This window comes from Somniosus microcephalus, unplaced genomic scaffold (genome assembly GCF_052327205.1).
Source record: "Somniosus microcephalus isolate GS21.2 unplaced genomic scaffold, FLI_Smic_1.0 unresolved_chr1, whole genome shotgun sequence".
Lineage (NCBI taxonomy): Eukaryota > Metazoa > Chordata > Chondrichthyes > Squaliformes > Somniosidae > Somniosus > Somniosus microcephalus.
This window is the reverse complement of record NW_028225179.1, coordinates 169655039-169674861: the sequence shown is the minus strand read 5'-3', so window position 1 is coordinate 169674861 and position 19823 is coordinate 169655039. Positions and strand designations below refer to the sequence as shown.

Here is a 19823-nt window from a genome sequence, read left to right as displayed (position 1 = left end):
ATCCCATCAAACACTCCCAGGGCAGGTACAGCACGGGTTAGATACAGAGTAAAGCTCCCTCTACACTGTCCCATCAAACACTCCCAGGGCAGGTACAGCACGGGTTAGATACAGAGTAAAGCTCCCTCTACACTGTCCCATCAAACACTCCCAGGGCAGGTACAGCACGGGTTAGATACAGAGTAAAGCTCCCTCTACACTGTCCCATCAAACACTCCCAGGGCAGGTACAGCACGGGTTAGATATAGACAGATTTTGGCAAGATAAGGGAGTGATGGGTTATGGGGAGCGGGCGGGGAAGTGGCTTTGAGCCCAAGATCAGCCATGATCTTATTGAATGGCGGAGCAGGCTCGAGGGGCCAAGTGGCCTATTCCTGCTCCTATTTCTTATGTTCTTGTGTTCAAAGCGGATAACTTTACACTTCTCCGCATTATATTCCATCTGCCATGTTCTTGCCCATTCACTGAACCTGTCGATATCCCTTTGCAGCCTCTTTGTGTCCTCCTCACAACTCACTGTCCCACCGAGCTTTGTATCGTCAGTAAACTTGAATATATCGGTCCCCTCATCTAAGTCATTGATAGAGATTGTGAATAGCTGAGGCCCCAGCACTGATCCTTGCGGGACCCCACTAGTTACAGCCTGCCAGCCCGAAAATGAGCCGTTTATTCCTACTCTCTGTTTTCTGACCGTTAACCAATCCTCTATCCATGCTAATATTACCCCCAATCCCATGAGCCCTAATTTAGTGTGACAGCACCCTGGGAGGAAAGGGCACCTGCTCCTGATCACCACCCACTTAACTTGACAAGGTCGGACTGTCTACACCACAACTCCAGATATCCACAGCCATGCCTCAGCTGTCCAGAGCCTTGCTCAGGCCCCATCCGGAGGACTGCCTTCAGTTTCAGGCACCGCACCTCAGAAAGGGACACACTGGCCTTGGAGGGGGTGCCGGGCAGATTCACCTGGAGGACACCGGGGCTGAGAAGGTCTCATTATGGGGACGGAACCATCGAATGAAACAGCACAGAAGGAGGCCATTCGGCCCACCGTGCCTGTGCCGGCTCTTTGGTCGAGCTCTCCAATTAGTCCCACTCCCCCCTGCTCGTTCCCCATTGCCCTGTAAATGTCTCCCCTTCAAGTATTTACCCACTTTTTTGAAAGTTACTGTTGAATCTGCTTCCACCGCCCTTTCAGGCAGCGCATTCCAGCTCATAACTGGCTGTGTTTAAAATCTGTTTCCTCGTGTCGCCTCTGGTTCTTTTGCCTGAAATCTGTGTCCTCTGGTTACCGACCCTCCTGCCACTGGAAACAGTTTCTCCTTATTTACTCGATCCAAACCCTTCATGGTCTTGAACCCCTCTATCAGATCTCCCTTTAACCTTAGCCGGGCAGGTGGAAGGGGTATCAGTGGGAGAGCATTGTGGGGGTAGTGATCATCATTCAGTTAGATTTAGAGTAGTTCTGGAAAAGGACACAGATAGACCAGGAATAAAAGTTCTCAATTGGGGAAAAGCCAATTTCACTGAGCTGAGATGTGATTTAGCCAAAGTGGACTGGAAGCAGCTACTTGAAGGTAAATCCGTGTCGGAGCAGTGGGAGGAGCGAGTGAGGGCTCAGCGAAAGGATGTTCCCTTAAAGAAAAAGGGTGGGACCAACAAGTCTAGAGCCCCCTAGATGTCAAGGGGCAGACCGGGTAGGATAAAGAACAAAAGGGAGGCTTCTGACAGTCCCTGAGGGCTCAATCCCACAGAATCCCCAGAGGAACAGAGAAAGGGCAGGGGGGAAATTAAACAGGAAATGAGGAAAGGGTGGGACCAACAAGTCTAGAGCCCCCGAGATGTCAAGGGGCAGACCGGGTAGGATAAAGAACAAAAGGGAGGCTTCTGACAGTCCCTGAGGGCTCAATCCCACAGAATCCCCAGAGGATCAGAGAAAGGGCAGGGGGGAAATTAAACAGGAAATGAGGAAAGGGTGGGACCAACAAGTCTAGAGCCCCCGAGATGTCAAGGGGCACACCGGGTAGGATAAAGAACAAAAGGGAGGCTTCTGACAGTCCCTGAGGGCTCAATCCCACAGAATCCCCAGAGGATCAGAGAAAGGGCAGGGGGGAAATTAAACAGGAAATGAGGAAAGGGTGGGCCCAACAAGTCTAGAGCCCCCGAGATGTCAAGGGGCAGACCGGGTAGGATAAAGAACAAAAGGGAGGCTTCTGACAGTCCCTGAGGGCTCAATCCCACAGAATCCCCAGAGGAACAGAGAAAGGGCAGGGGGGAAATTAAACAGGAAATGAGGAAAGGGTGGGCCCAACAAGTCTAGAGCCCCCGAGATGTCAAGGGGCAGACCGGGTAGGATAAAGAACAAAAGGGAGGCTTCTGACAGTCCCCGAGGGCTCAATCCCACAGAATCCCCAGAGGAACAGAGAAAGGGCAGGGGGGAAATTAAACAGGAAATGAGGAAAGGGTGGGACCAACAAGTCTAGAGCCCCCTAGATGTCAAGGGGCACACCGGGTAGGATAAAGAACAAAAGGGAGGCTTCTGACAGTCCCTGAGGCCTCAATCCCACAGAATCCCCAGAGGATCAGAGAAAGGGCAGGGGGGAAATTAAACAGGAAATGAGGAAAGGATGGGACCAACAAGTCTAGAGCCCCCGAGATGTCAAGGGGCAGACCGGGTAGGATAAAGAACAAAAGGGAGGCTTCTGACAGTCCCTGAGGGCTCAATCCCACAGAAGCCCCAGAGGATCAGAGAAAGGGCAGGGGGGAAATTAAACAGGAAATGAGGAAAGGGTGGGCCCAACAAGTCTAGAGCCCCCTAGATGTCAAGGGGCAGACCGGGTAGGATAAAGAACAAAAGGGAGGCTTCTGACAGACCCCGAGGGCTCAATCCCACAGAATCCCCAGAGGAGTGGAGAAAGGGCAGGGGGGGAAATTAAACAGGAAATTAGGAAAGGGTGGGACCAACAATTAGACTCGGGAACAGTGCCGATGGATTGGAGGGTAGCTAACGTTACCCCACTATTCAAAAAGGGGGGTAGGGAAAAAGCAGGTAATTACAGACCTGTAAGCCTTACATCAGTTGTGGGCAAAATGCTGGAGTCCATCATTAAGGATGAAATAGCGGAGCACTTAGCAAATGGGGACAGGATAGGACAGAGTCAACATGGATTTACAAAGGGTAAATCGTGCTTGACTAATCTATTGGAATTTTTTGAGGGAGTAACTGGTAGAATAGATGGGGGAGAGCCAGTAGATGTGGTGTACCTGGACTTCCAAAAGGCCTTCGATAAGGTCCCACATAAAAGATTAGCATGGAAAATTGAGGCTCATGGGATAAAGGGGAAAGTTTTGGCGTGGATAGGGAACTGGCTGTCAGATAGAAAACAGAGAGTTGGAATAAACGGCTCATTTTCTGAATGGCAGGCAGTAACAAGTGGGGTACCACAGGGATCTGTCCTGGGCCCCCAGCTGTTCACAATTTACATTAATGACCTGGATCAGGGAGTCGGATGCAGCATTTCCAAATTTGCAGACGACACTAAACTAGGAGGGGGGGTGGGCTCAGAGGAAGAGACCAGGAAGCTCCAGAGCGATTTGGACAGACTGGGCGATTGGGCGGATAAATGGCAGATGCACTATAATGTGGACAAGTGCGAAGTTATCCACCTTGGGTGCAGGAACGGGAGGGCAAATTATTATTTAAATGGCAATAGATTGGGAGAGGGGGAAGTACAGAGAGACCTGGGTGTTCTTGTACACCAGTCACTGAAGGCGAGCATGCAGGTGCAACAGGCGGTCAAGAAGGCAAACGGTATGCTGGCCTTCATAGCAAAAGGGTTAGAATACAGGAACAGGGATACCTTGCTGCAGCTGTACAGGGCACTGGTGAGACCACACCTCGAGTACTGTGTACAGTTTTGGTCGCCTCATCTGAGGAAGGATGTTCTTGCCATGGAGGGGGTGCAGCGGCGATTCACCAGGCTGATACCAGGAATGGCGGGAATGACCTATGAGGAGAGACTATGTAGTTTAGGGATGTACACACTGGAGTTTAGAAGATTGAGAGGGGACCTCATAGAAGTGTATAAAATTCTGACAGGTCTAGACAGACTGGATGCAGAAGGAATGTTTCCCTTGGCGGGTGAGAACAGAACTAGAGGACATAATTTGAGGATAAGGGCTAAACCATTTAGGACAGAGATGAGGGGGAATTTCTTCACTCAGAGAGTGGTGAACCTGTGGAACTCATTGCCACAGAGGGCAGTGTACGCCAGCTCATTAAATATATTTAAGAGGGAATTAGATATATTTCTACGGGCAAAAGGGGTTAAGGGTTACGGAGAGAAGGCGGGGACGGGATACTGAATTAAAAGATCAGCCATGATCTCATCGAATGGCGGAGCAGGCACGAAGGGCCGAATGGCCTACTCCTGCTCCTATCTTCTATGTATCTATGTAACAAGTCTAGAGCCCCCTAGATGTCAAGGGGCAGACCGGGTAGGATAAAGAACAAAAGGGAGGCTTCTGACAGTCCCTGAGGGCTCAATCCCACAGAATCCCCAGAGGATCAGAGAAAGGGCAGGGGGGAAATTAAACAGGAAATGAGGAAAGGGTGGGACCAACAAGTCTAGAGCCCCCGAGATGTCAAGGGGCAGACCGGGTAGGATAAAGAACAAAAGGGAGGCTTCTGACAGTCCCTGAGGGCTCAATCCCACAGAATCCCCAGAGGATCAGAGAAAGGGCAGGGGGGAAATTAAACAGGAAATGAGGAAAGAGAGAGCATGAAAAAATATCGGCCGGTAAGATCAAGGAAAACCCAAAGATGTTTTATAAATACATTCGGAGCGAGAGGATAACTAAAGAAAGAGTCGGGCCTATTAGAGACCATGAAGGTAATCTATGTGTGGAGGCGGAAGACACGGGTATGGTCCGAAATGAACACTTTGTGTCTGTGTTCACAAAAGAGAGGGACGATGCAGACATCGCAATCAGGGAGGAGGCGTGTGAAATATTAGGTGAAGTAATCACAGTGAGAGAGGAAGTATTAAGGGGTTTAGCATCTTTCAAAGTGGATAAATCCCCAGGCCCGGATGAAGTGTATCCCAGGCTGTTAAGAGAAGCATCGAAGATAGGAGCAGGAGTAGGCCATTCGGCCCCTCGAGCCTGCTCCACCATTTAATGAGATCATGGCTGATCATCCAAGTTCAGTACCCTGTCCCTGCCTTCTCTCCATATCACTTGATCCCTTTAGCCTTAAGAAATATATCCAACTCTTTCTTGAATATATTTAATGAATTGGCCTCCACTGCCTCCTGTGGTAGAGAATTCCACAGGTTCACCACTCTCTGGGTGAAGAAATTCCTCCTCATCTCTGTCCTAAATGGCTTACCCTTATCCTTAGACTGTGACCCCTGGTTCTGGACTCCCCGGCCATCGGGAACATCCTTCCTGCATCTAGTCTGACTCGTCCTTTTAGAATTTTATAAGTTTCAATGAGATCCCCTCTCATTCTTCTAAACTGCAGCGAATATAAGCCTAATCGACCCAATCTCTCTTCATACGTCATTCCTGCCATCCCAGGTATCAGCCTGGTGAATCTTCGCTGAACTCCTTCCATGGCAAGAACGTCCTTCCTCAGATAAGGCGACCAAAACTGCTAACTCAAGGTGTGGTCTCACCAAGGCCCTGTACAACTACAGCAAGACATCCTTGCTCCTGTACTCAAACCCTCTCGCTACGAAGGCCAACATACCATTTGCCTTCTTAACCGCCTGCTGCACCTGCATGCTTACCTTCAGCGACTGGTGCACAAGGGCACCCAGGTCTCGTTGCACTTCCCCTTCTCCCAATCTATTGCCGTTCAGATAATAATCTGCCTTCCTGTTTTTGCCCCCAAAGTGGATAACCTCGCATTTATCCACATTATATTGCATCTGCCCAATCACCCAACCTGTCCAAACCATACTGGAGTTTCTCGGCATCCTCCTCACAGCACACACGCCCACCCAGCTTTGTGTCGTCTGCAAATTTGGAGCTATTACATCTAGTTCCCTCATCTAGATCATTAATATATACTGTGAATAGCTGGGGTCCAAGGACCGATCACTGCGATATCGATCTAGAATTCTTTAAAATAGGCTTTGCTGACTCAGCAAACCTCATTTGCTTTGCTGTTTTTGGCTGACGAAATAAAAGTTTTTTTTTGGCTGCCTGCAGGTATTTAATTGAGTTAGTTCAGGCTTGCTGTCAGTCCTGGCCCTGGTCCCGCCCCTTCCTGCACCTCATTGGCTGACACCGCTGTCAATCGACACCACGAGGGGCAGGGGAAGGGAGGGTGATTGACAGGTGGTGATTGAGAGAAGCGCCTGCCCGCGCTGTGATTGGTGCAGGGGAAGGGAGGGTGATTGACAGGTGGCGATTGAGAGAAGCGCCTGCCCGCGCTGTGATTGGTGCAGGGGAAGGGAGGGTGATTGACAGGTGGTGATTGAGAGAAGCGCCTGCCCGCGCTGTGATTGGTGCAGGGGAAGGGAGGGTGATTGACAGGTGGCGATTGTTGAAGCGCCTGCCCGCGCTGTGATTGGTGCAGGGGAAGGTCAGTGGGCATGTCCGGGCGCGGCCCACGTGGGGTAGTCAAAGGCTGGCTGGAGCGCATGCGCAGCCCGCCTCGCACCGTTGGGAAGCTTTTCAAAAACATTTTTTTACAAAAGAAATTGAAAACACTCATTAATTCCCCCAACCTCCTCCGCTCTAAAGTGCGATTATTATTATTATTGTTTTTCCTCATTTCTGTGGGGTGTCTTTTTTTTTACCTTGCGGTGGCGCGCACCGATCCAACCGTCCCCTGGGCGTTGCGTGGTGGCGTCAGCGCGTAATCGGAGGGGGGGGGTGTGATTGACGCGAGGCCCCCTCCAATCAGGAGCGCGCAAAACGCTGGGAGGACCGGGCGAGCTGACGGTCCTCCAACCATTGGCGGCGCGGGAGGCAGGGGGCGGTACCTCGGTGGGCTGCGTGCGCCGCTTTCCTGCTTTCGTTGTCTGCAGGAGCTGTTAAAGGGAAGGGGAGGAGGGGGTGGAAAAAAACCCAGCTTGTGATCTTTTTTTTCCCCACACTTAGACACGACAAACACGTACCACACTTTAACCTATCATAGAAAAAGATAAAACTTAACATGAAATCCTTATATATTTCGACCTGGAATATCCAAGGTCTACGCTCTTCAGTGCGAGAAGTGAAGAGTAGGACCCCAGAGTTCATAGAGGAAACTAAAGATCTAGATATTATCATTTTACAGGAAACTTGGTATAAAGGAAAAGGACACACCGGCTGTCCCCAAGGGTACACTGAGCTAGTGGTCCCCTCCAATAAATTACCAAGTGTAACCCAAGGCAGAGACTCCGGAGGCATACTGATCTGGTTTAAAACAGAACTTAAGAATTACATCAAATTTATAAAAAAGGGCGAAAACCATATGTGGCTCAAACTTGAGAGGGAGATTATCTCAAACACCCAAGATGTTTACATTTGCGCACTTTATATCCCTCCAATCGATTCCCCGTACTACAAAGAGGACACCTTCTCCAACATGGAGGGGGAAATTATCCAATACCAGGCCCAGGGGAACGTGTTGATCTGTGGGGACCTCAATTCAAGAACGGGCGAAGAACCAGACTTCACCAATAATCAGGGAAACAATTACGTATTCGGGAATAACCACTTTGACATCCCTTCCCTTCCATACAGGCATAACTGCGACAAGCAGTCAAATACCAACGGTAAACAGCTACTACAGCTCTGTCGAAACCTGGGTCTGTACATTGTCAATGGTAGGTTCATAGGAGACCTCCTAGGAAGATCGACCTACTGCTCACCTCTTGGCTGCAGCACAGTAGACTATATGATTACAGACTTGGACCCATCCTCTTTCAGAGCATTCACAGTCAAACCACAAACAACACTGTCAGATCACAGCCAAATTACTATGTTTCTCAAAAAGACAGAAACAAACAACATAGAAACACAACCCAGTAAACTGTACAACACCAAAAAATCGTACAGATGGGCCAAAAATGACACGGAAAAATACCAGAAAACAATTAGCAATGCATCAACTCAAGCTCTCTTAGACACCTTTCTGGATAACATATACACTCACAATAAAGAAGGCGTAAACCGGGCAGTTAGTAAACTAAACAATATTTTTGATAATTTGGCAACAAATGCAAACTTGAAAGCTCGCAAGAACAAACCCAAAACAAAAAACTATGAAAAATGGTTTGACCATGATTGCCATAACATGAGGAAAAAACTTAGAAAACTATCAAACCAAAAACACAGACATCCAGAAAATGAGGAATTACGCCTTACTTATTGTCAGACGCTAACACAATACAGAAACACACTCAGGACCAAAAAAGAGCAATTTATTAAGAATACACTCAGCTCCATGGAGGAATCCATTGAGTCGAATTGTTTCTGGGACAACTTGAAAACACTACACAAAAAACAACACGACGATTTGTCCATTCAAAATGGGGACACATGGGTAAACCACTTTGAAAAATTATACCAGAAAAACACACTAAGACCAGAGCAACACCAAATACGCAAAAAACTGGAAAAGCTTGAAATGGCCATAAAAGATAACCAAAACCCGCTAGACACCATAATAACAGAAAAAGAACTTCTTGAAAAACTCAAGGGCCTGCGACCAGGAAAAGCTTGCGGGACAGACGGCATACTAAACGAGATGATTAAACACGCAGACGACAAACTGAAACTGGCTATCCTAAAACTCTTCAACATGGTTCTGAGTGTCGGTTATTTCCCTGACATCTGGAACAAAGGACTCATAACACCCATATACAAAAGTGGGGACAAAATCGACCCAAACAACTATCGAGGCATCTGTGTAAACAGTAACCTGGGGAAGGTATTCTGTAGCATCATAAACAAAAGACTTATAAACTTCCTTGAAGAGCACAATGTCTTGAGTAAAAGCCAAATTGGATTCCTGCCAAACTATAGAACATCCGATCATATCTTCACCCTACAGACCCTAATTGACAAACACGTTCACCATAACAAAAGCAAAATCTACGCATGCTTTGTAGATTTCCAGAAGGCTTTCGACTCCATCTGGCATGACGGTTTATTCCTGAAACTTATCGAAAGCGGGGTAGGAGGTAAAACATATGATGTAATTAAATCAATGTATACAAACAATAAATGTGCAGTTAAAATTGGAGACAAACAAACAAAATACTTCCCACAGGGGCGGGGGGTGACGCAGGGCTCACCAATCTCACCGACACTCTTTAATATTTACATTAATGGATTGGCAAAACTACTTGAACAATCTACAGCACCCGGCCTCACCCTATATGAATCCAAGGTTAAATTCCTCCTCTATGCCGACGACCTGGTTCTGCTGTCACCAACTAAGGAGGGTCTACAGCAGAACCTGGACCTGCTGGAGTCGTACTGCCAGACTTGGGCCCTGACAATAAATCCCCAAAAAACCAAAGTCCTTGTGTTCCAGCAAAGATCCAAACAACATGGACCCACAATAAATTTCACAGTAGGAACAACCAAAATTGAACAAACCACTAACTACACATACTTGGGCTTAAAAATCAGTTCTACGGGAAACGTCAAACTGGCTGTGAATGAACTGAAAGAGAAAGCAAGAAGGGCTTTCTATGCCATCAAAAAATCAATCCAAATAGAAATCCCAATTAGCATTTGGCTCAAAATTTTCAAATCAGTAATTGAACCAATTGCACTCTATGGCAGTGAGGTCTGGGGACCACTAACACAACAAGATTTTGCAAAATGGGACAAACACCCAATTGAGATCCTACATGCGGAATTCTGTAAAAGTATCCTCCGGACTCAAAGGAAAACAGTAAACAACGCATGCAGGGCGGAACTAGGCCAATACCCATTAATAATCACTATCCAAAAAAGAGCCACCAAATTTTGGAATCACCTACAAATGAGCAACCCCCAATGCTATCACTACGATGCCCTGAAATGCCAAGAGCTGACCATAAAGAAGAATACCCTCAGTCAACTAGTCCTGGGACTCAATAAAGTAACTAATAACAATACTAACAATAACCAGTCCCAGGACAGTGACAGGGTAACACAAAGAATTCGACCCAACACAATCGTCGCTAAGCAAAAGGAAAAATATCTGTCATATTGGGCAGAAACAACAAAAACCCAAAGCAAACTCAATTGCTACTTGGCCCTAAACAGACAATACAACATAGCTGATTACCTGACCATGGTAAAGGATAACAAACTGAGAAGAACCTTGACAAGGTACAGACTTAGCGAACATAGCCTAGCGATCGAAAAAGGCAGACACAGGCAGACCAGGCTGCCAAGAGAAGACAGGATATGCTCTCACTGCAGTCAGGGAGTAGTTGAGACAGAGATGCACTTCCTCACAGCCTGTGGAAAATATCAGGGCATCAGAGAGAATTTCTATCAAAAATTCTCACAAATATGCCCTGAATTCAGAAATCTGACTGACAACCAAAAACTCCCATTCCTACTGGGGGAGGAGAGAAGCTGTGTAACACTGGCGGCACACTATGTTACAGCTTGCCATGAACAGAGGGACAACCAGTAAACTAAGACAAGAGTATATATAAACAAGGCGAAAATATATTTATAAACTCAGGGATATACCTGTTTATACACTGTATGAATGGAACCGCGTTTATGTGTTCAACCATAAATGTATTTTGATGCTTTGGCAACATAAGATGTACCTTATCATGCCAATAAAGCGATTTGTATTATTGTATTGTTTATTCCTTTACATTACCTTTATTGCAAGGCTGTTCATCAACTGCATTCATTTAAAAATAAGTGAATCTTTTCTCTTTTATCCAGAACAAAGAGCCCTGGTGCTGTGAACATTTTGGTGGGCAGCCACTTTTAAAGGGACAAAGACCAGCATTCTTCCTCCTCTCTCTCTCTCTCTCTTGTGATTATTTGTGGTGGGTGAGAGGGGGGGGGGGGGGTGAGTCAAAGGGGACTGCGGCCCCTTTTCAACAAAAAATTATTGCTTGGCCATTTAAAGGGGAATGGTGCCCCCCCCCCCAGGTATTTAAAGGGGCAGTGCCTCTCTCTTTATCATGTAAGAGCAGGGAGGTTCTGCTTGAACTGTACAAAAACACCAGTTAGGCCACCGGCTAGAGTGCTGCGTGCAGTTCTGCTCGCCCCATTGCAGGAAAGATGTGACTGTGCTCGAGACGGGAGATTTACGAGGGTGTAGCCAGGCCTAGAGAATTTCAGCTACAAGGAAAGATTGAATACATAGAAACATAGAAGATAATCTACATCCCAGGGTACTTAAGGAAGTGGCCCTAGAAATAGTAAATGCATTGCTGGTCATCTTCCAAAATTCGATAGGCTCTGGAACAGTACCCATGGATTAAACATAGAAACATAGAAACATAGAGATAGGAACAGGAGTAGGCCATTCGGCCCTTCGAGCCTGCTCCGCCATTCAATGAGATCATGGCTGATCTTCGTCTGAGATCTTAGCTGATCGTACCAGTTCAGTACCCCGTCCCCGCCTTTTCTCCGTAACCCTTAATCCCCTTAGCCTTCAGAAATATATCCAATTCTCTCTTGAAAATATTTATTGAATTAGCCTTCACAGCCCTCTGTGGCAGGGAATTCCACAGGCTCACCACTCTTTGAGTTCTGTCCTAAAAGGCTTATCCCTTATCCTTAGACTGTGACCCCTGGTTCTGGACTCCCCGACCATCGGGAACATCCTTCCTGCATCCAGTCTGTCCAGTCCCATCAGAATTTTATAGATTTCGATGAGATCCCCTCTCATTCTTCTAAACTCCAGCGAGTACAAGCCCAGTCGTCCCAATCTCTCCTCATACATCATTCCTGCCATCCCAGGTATCAGCCTGGTGAATCTTTGCTGCACTCCTTCCATGGCAAGAACATCCTTCCTCAGATAAAGCGACCAAAACTGCACACAATACTCAAGATGTGGTCTCACCAAGGCCCTGTACAACTGCAGCAAGACATCCTTGTTCCTGTACTTGAACCCTCTCGCTACGAAGGCCAACATACCATTTGCCTTCTTCACCGCCTGCTGCACGTGCATGCTTACCTTCAGCGACTGGTGCACAAGGACACCCAGGTCTCGTTGCACTTCCCCTTCTCCCAATCTAGTGCCGTTCAGATGATAATCTGCCTTCCTGTTTTTGACACCAAAGTGGATAACCTCATATTTATCCACGTTATATTGCATCTGCCATGCTTCTGCCCAATCACCCAACCTGTCCAAATCATCCTGTAGTTTCTCGGCATCCTCCTCACAGCACACACGCCCAACCAGCTTTGTGTCGTCTGCAAATTTGGAGATATTACATCTAGTTCCCTTGTCTAGATCATGAATATATATTGTGAATAGCTGGGGTCCAAGGACCGATCCCTGCGGTAACCCATTAGTCACTGCCTGCCACTCGGAAAAAGACCTGTTTATTCCAACTCTTTGCTTTCTATCTGCCAACCAGTTCTCTATCCAAGTCAATACCTTGCCCCCCAATCCCATGTGCCTTAACTTTACACGCTAATCTCTTATGTGGGACCTTATCGAAAGCCTTCTGAAAGTCCAAATACACCACATCCACTGGTTTGCCCTTATCTATTTTACTAGTTACATCCTCAAAAAATTCCAGTAGATTAGTCAAGCACGATTTACCTTTTGTAAATCCATGTTGACTTTGTCCGATCCTGTCACTGTTTTCCAAGTGCTCTGCTATTACATCTTTTATAATGGACTCTAGCATTTTCCCCACTACCGATGTCAGTAATTCCCCGTTTTCTCTCTACCACCTTTTTTGAATAGTGGGGTAACATTAGCTACCCTCCAATCCATGGGTACTGTTCCAGATTCCATCGAAAACCCAGCAGCTTCTCCTTCATCTCCACTCCACCTCAAACTGCTGCAACAAAAAGACCTACACAGGCGGCCAGGGACCGACTTCCGTCAGCCTGCAATAAAACTCTTCCCGACAGCCGCTGACTAATGGCGGCAGCAGCACCCACAATTCCCCACGCCCCAGAAACCTCTCTATGCAACGCGCTGATTTCCCCGCTGAGAGTGCGCATGCTCCCCGGGGCCGAGGGCCATTCTGGGAGCCTGGCTCCTGTCCTTTGTCCTGAGTCGGACTTGGTGGAACCGGCTGAAGAAACCGGGAAGCGGCGGCTCAGATGGGGGAGGCGCAGCACCCTGGGTTTCCTGGTGCCGGGGCCCTGGCCGCACATCCGCAGGGCCCGGCTGCTCTGATTCTGATTGAGTTTTTTGATGAGGTAACAGAGGGGGTTGATGAGGGCAATGCGGTTAACGAGGTGTACATGGATTTCCAAAAGGCGTTCGACAGCGTGTAAAGTTAAAGGCACATGGGATTGGGGCAAGGTATTGACTTGGATAGAGAACTGGTTGGCAGAGAGAAAGCCAAGAGTTGGAATAAACGGGTCTTTTTCCGAGTGGCAGGCAGTGACTAGTGGGGTACCGCAGGGATCGGTCCTTGGACCCCAGCTATTCACAATATATATTAATGATCTGGACAAGGGAACTAGATGTAATATCTCCAAGTTTGCAGACGACACAAAGCTGGGTGGGCGTGTGTGCTGTGAGGAGGATGCCGAGAAACTCCAGTATGATTTGGACAGGTAGGGTGATTGGGCAGAAGCATGGCAGATGCAATATAATGTGGATAAATGCGAGGTTATCCACTTTGGTGTCAAAAACAGGAAGGCAGATTATTATCTGAATGGCAATAGATTGGGAGAAGGGGAAGTGCAACAAGACCGAGGTGTCCTTGTGCACCAGTCGCTGAAGGTAAGCATGCAGGTGCAGCAGGCAGTTAAGAAGGCAAATGGTATGTTGGCCTTCGAAGCGAGAGGGTTTGAGTACAGGAACAAGGATGTCTTGCTGCAGTTGTACAGGGCCTTGGTGAGTCCACATCTTGAGTATTGTGTGCAGTTTTGGTCGTCTTATCTGAGGAAGGATTTTCTTGCCATGGAAGGAGTGCAGCGAAAATTCACCAGGCTGATACCTGGCATGGCAGGAATGATGTATGAGGCGAGATTGGGTCGATTGGGCTTGTACTTGCTGGAGTTTAGAAGAATGAGAGGGGATCTCATTGAAACTTATAAAATTCTAACAGGACTACACAGACTAGATGCAGGAAGGATGTCCCCGATGGCGGGGGAGCCCAGAACCAGGGGTCACAGTCTAAGGATAAGGGGTAAGCCATTTAGGACAGAGATGAGGAGGAATTTCTTCACCCAGAGAGTGCTGAACCTGTGGAATTCTCTACCACAGAAGGCAGTAGAGGCCAATTCATTAAATATATTGAAGAAGGAGTTAGATATATTTCTTAAAGCTAAAGGGATCAAGGGATATGGGGAGAAGGCAGGGACAGGGTACTGAATTTGGATGATCAGCCATGATCTCATTGAATGGTGGAGCAGGCTCGAGGGGCCGAATGGCATACTCCTGCTCCTATCTTCTATGTTTCTATGTGTCCCCAGGTATTTAAAGGGGCAGTGCCTCTCTCTTTCTGTATCATGTAAGAGCAGGGAGGTTCTGCTTGAACTATACAAAAACACCAGTTAGGTCACCGCGTGCAGTTCTGATTGCCCCATTGCAGGAAAGATGTGACTGTGCTCGAGACGGGAGATTTACGAGGATGTTGCCAGGACTAGAGAATTTCAGCTGCAAGGAAAGATTGAATACATAGAAACATATAGAAGATAGGAGCAGGAGTCGGTCATTCGGCCCCTTGAGCCTGCTCCGCCATTCAATGAGATCATGGTTGATCATCCAAATTCAGTACCCTGTCCCTGCTTTCTCCCCATATCCCTTGATCCCTTTAGCCTTAAGAAATATATGTAACTCCTTCTTGAATATATTTAATGAATTGGCCTCCACTGCCTTCTGTGGTAGAGAATTCCACAGGTTCACCACTCTCTGGGTGAAGAAATTCCTCCTCCTCTCAGGATAGAGAACTGGTTGGCGGACAGGAAGCAAAGAGTTGGAATAAACGGGTTGTTTTCCGAGTGGCAGGCAGTGACTAGTGGGGTACCGCAAGGATCGGTCCTAGGACCCCAGCTGTTCACAATATATATTAATGATCTGGACGAGGGAATTGGATGTAATATCTCCAAATTTGCAGATGACACAACGCTGGGTCGGAGGGTATGCTGTGAGGAGGATGTCGAGAAACTCCAGTACGATTTGGACAGGTTGGGTGATTGGGCAGAAACATGGCAAATGCACTATAATGTGAATAAATGTGAGGTTATCCACTTTGGTGGCAAATACAGGAAGGCAGATTATTATTTGAATGGCAATAGATTGGGAGAAGGGGAAGTGCAAAGAGACCTGGGTGTTCTTGTGCACCAGTCGCTGAAGGTAAGCATGCAGGTGCAGCAGGCGGTTGAGAAGGCAAATGGTATGTTGGCCTTCGTAGCAAGAGGGTTCGAGTACAAGAACAAGGATGTCTTGCTGCAGTTGTACAGGGCCTTGGTGAGACCACACCTTGAGTATTGTGTGCAGTTTTGGTCGCCTTACCTGAGGAAGGACGATCTTGCCATGGAAAGAGTGCAGCGAAGATTCACCAGGCTGATACCTGGGATGGCAGGAATGATGTATGAGGAGAGATTGTGTCGATTGGGCTTATACTCACTGGAGTTTAGAAGATTGAGAGGGGATCTCATCGAAACCTATAAAATTCTGTCAGGCCTGGACAGACCAGATGCAGGAAGAATGTTTCTGATGGCTGGGGAGTCCAGAACCAGGGGTCATAGTATAAGGATAAGGGGTAAGCCATTTAGGACTGAAATGAGGAGGAATTTCTTCACCCAGAGAGTGGTGAACCTATGGAATTCTCTGCCACAGAGAGCGGTGGAGGCCAGTTCATTAAGTATATTCAAGAAAGAGTTGGATATATTTCTTAAGGCTAAAGGGATCAAGGGATATGGGGAGAAGGCAGGGACAGTGTACTGAATTTGGATGATCAGCCATGATCTCATTGAATGGCGGAGCAGGCTCAAAGGGCCGAATGGCCTACTCCTGCTCCTATCTTCTATGTTTCTATCAAGGGAGGTGGATTCTGGGGGAGATTAGGTTGTTAAACAGACACTGTCTGTACAATGTAAAAGAGTATTGTTTTAGGAACAAGTATTTCTGTACAGGCTTCTAATCCAGTTTACATCTACAGATTTGTTTTAATTCATTCTTGGGATGTGGGCGTAGCTCGCAAGAGCAGCAAATATTGCCAATCCCCAGTTTCCCGTTGAGAAGGGGCTGGTGAGTCACCTTCTTGAACTACTGCAGTCCGTGTGGTGAAGGTATTCCCACAATGTTGTTCGGTAAGGAGTTCCAGGATTATGACCCAGCAACGATGAATATATCTGAGTCAGGATGACGTGTGACTTGGAGGGGAACTTGGAGGTGATGGTGCTCCCATACAACAGCTGCCCTTGTCCTTCTAGGTGGTGGAGGTTGTGGGTTTTGGAGGTTCTATCAAAGTTCTGGTCGAGTTGCAGATGTATAAAGCTCCTTTCCTTCGCCCCTCCCACCTCTCTCTCTCTCCTCCCATAGAGGCCAGAGTCTTGTGTAGGCCCAGACCAGGTGGCGGATTCCCTTCCCTGAAGTACATCAGTGAACCAGTTGGGTATTTATGACAATCCAGCAGCTTTCATGGTCACTTTTTTCTAGTGCCGGCCCCACAATTGACCAGATTCATTGAGCTCAATTTCACAACCTGCCTTTGTTTTCTTGTGGGTTGTCTCTCATGCTCCCTGTTTTATATTAATTTTACAGGGCACTGGAAGGGGAGGATTTACAGACGGTAAGCTCAAACCAAACATCACTTCAAGATCTGACAGTCACTCGACTCATCAGATCTGAATATCACCAGCCTCTGAACATGGAAGCAAAAAGCACCGTTCACAGCGGGGAGAAACCGTACACGTGTTCTGTGTGTGGACGAGGCTTCAGCCGATCCTCTGGCCTATCGAGACACAAGCGCATTCACACTGGGGAGAGGCCGTTCACCTGCTCTGAGTGTGGGAAGGGATTCACTCAGTCATCCCACCTACTGACACACCAGCGAGTTCACACTGGGGAGAGGCCGTTCACCTTCTCTGAGTGTGGGATGGAATTCACTCAGTCATCCAACCTGCTGATACACCAGCGTGTTCACAGTGGGGAGAGGCCGTTCACCTGCTCTGAGTGTGGGAAGGGATATACTCAGTCATCCAACCTGCTGACACACCAGCGAGTTCACACTGGGGAGAGACCATTCACCTGCTCTAAGTGTGGGAAGGGATTCACTCAGTCATCTGAACTTCAGACACACCAGCGTGTTCACACCGGGGAGAGACCGTTCACCTGCTCTGAGTGTGGGAAGGGATTCACTAATTCATCCAACCTGCTGAATCACCAGCGAGTTCACACTGGAGAGAGACCGTTCACCTGCTCTGAGTGTGGGAAGGGATTCACTAATTCATCTCACCTACTGACACACCAGCGTGTTCACACTGGAGAGAGCATGTTCACCTGCTCTGAGTGTGGGAAGGGATTCACTCGGACATCCCACCTACGGACACACCAGCGAGTTCACACTGGGGAGAGGCCGTTCACCTGCTCTGAGTGTGGGAAGGGATTCACTCAGTCATCCGACCTGCTGAATCATCAGCATGTTCACACTGGGGAGAGGCCATTCACCTGCTCTGAGTATGGGAAGGGATTCACTAATTCATCCAAGCTGCTGAATCACCAGCGAGTTCACACTGGGGAGAGGCCGTTCAACTGCTCCGAGTGTGGGAAAGGATTCACTAATTCATCCAACCTGCTGAATCACCAGCGAGTTCACACTGATGAGAGACCTTTTAATTGCCCAGACTGTGGGAAGTGCTTTAAAAGTTCCAGGGAACTGACATGCCATCAACGTGTTCACACTGACGAGAGACCGTTCAGGTGCTCTCACTGCGGGACTAGGTTCAGGCGATCATCTGAGCTCACTGTACACCAGCGCACTCACACTGGGGAGGGGACGTTCACCTGCTCCGTTTGTGGGAAGGGATTCACTCTGGCATCCAACCTGCTGAATCACCAGCGAGTTCACACTGGGGAGAGGGAGTTCACCTGCTCCGTGTGAGGGAAGGGATTCACTCTGGCATCCAAACTGCTGACACATCAACAAGTTCACACTGTGGAGAGGCCGTTCACCTGCTCTGAGTGTGGGAAGGGATTCACTCTGGCATCCAAACTGCTGACACACCAGCGAGTTCACACTGGGGAGAGGTCGTTCTCCTGCTCCGTGTGTGGGAAGGGATTCACTCAGTCATCCGACCTGCTCAGACACCAGCGAGTTCACACTGGGGAGAGGCCGTTCACCTGCTCTGAGTGTGGGACGGGATTCACTAAGTCATCCAACCTGCTGACACACCAGCGAGTTCACAAGTGACTGCAGGGGTTGGATTCTGCTGTCACTGCTGCTGTTAATCACATCCAGGACTGAACCATGCTCATTCTGACAGTTGGGGTTTGTTTCTGCTGATGTTAATAACCCCTATAACTGGGCTGGAGTTTAATATTCTGGATAGATGTCAAATAAATCAGCTTTGTTTTAAACACATTGTTGTAGATTTTTGTCTTTCCCACCTGAGTTGTTTAGCATCACCTGGCTGGAGCTCAGAAAGGACAATCTGGGGGAAGATCGTACAGTGGGAACAGAACTCCAGCCTGGACACAGTGCTTCAGGGCCACACTGAGAGGGGCAAACGGCACATTGGTCTTTCTGGTCTCCCTTCACTGACAGCAAAGTTGCCGTGCGGGTTAATCTTGAGGCGTGTGAGAAACGTGTCCCAGCTGCTCTCTGCCATGGTTCAGAGCTCCTAGGCACGGAACAGGAGGCTCCTTTAGGCGTGTACCCCAGTGCTTTTTTTTAATGGCCTTATTAACCTGTGTTGTTACTTTTAGTGATTTGTGTATCTGTATCCCTGGATCCCTCTGCTCCTCCAGCCCATTTAGACTCTTAGGGAGAAATTCGGAGGTGCCGGGGCTATTTTCAGCACCCCGAAGAAGTTAGCACCCCTACGCATTAAATTCAGTGGTAGCGCCCCAGGCAGGAGGCAGGGTGCTACTGGAAGCGCTCCCCTCCCTCTTGAGGTGCTACCAGTGAATTTCACAGCGCTTCGTGTAACAGCGCCACGCCCATCAGCACATAGCACCGTGTCATAGCAGACCTCCCTCCCTGATTATAGGGGAGGGGCCCAGCACTGCGCACACCGGGGCCCTGCTGGACAACCGGCGAGTGGGGTGTCAGATCAAGAGGAGCGCCGGGCTGTGCGATCGCGGCCGACACCCCGAAGAAGAAAGGGGAAGTAGGCAGGTGCTGGCTGTCGTACAAAATAAAAGGTTGCCGCCTGACACCTGCCCTTTAAGTGGCGTCGCCGCGGCTGCAGAAATGGCCCCTGACCCTGTCGGACATATCGTCTGGCGATAGGTCAGGGGTCGCAACCCAAGGTTGCAGCCGGGGTGCTGCGCGTGGCGATGACGTCATTGCCGGCGGTGTAGTGCCGCGGGGAGCTATTGACTACCTCCGCCGCTAACCTGCTGAATATCGCGGGAGGCACAAAGCATCCCAATTTCACCCTCTTGTCCAAGTAGTGAGTGGCCTCCTTATTCTTCCCACCAAAACACACCACCTCACACTGACCTATAGTGAAATTCATTAACACACCACCTCACACTGATC

General features: G+C 48.4%; 1 protein-coding gene and 1 pseudogene across 1 annotated transcript in view; both read left to right on the top strand.

Annotated features, from left to right (window-relative positions):
- LOC147096539 (uncharacterized) overlaps positions 1–19823 on the top strand; it is a 441550-nt gene that overhangs the window by 71272 nt on the left and 350455 nt on the right. The gene's annotated exons all lie outside the window — the stretch shown is intronic.
- LOC147096543 (uncharacterized) lies at positions 17217–18595 on the top strand (annotated as a pseudogene).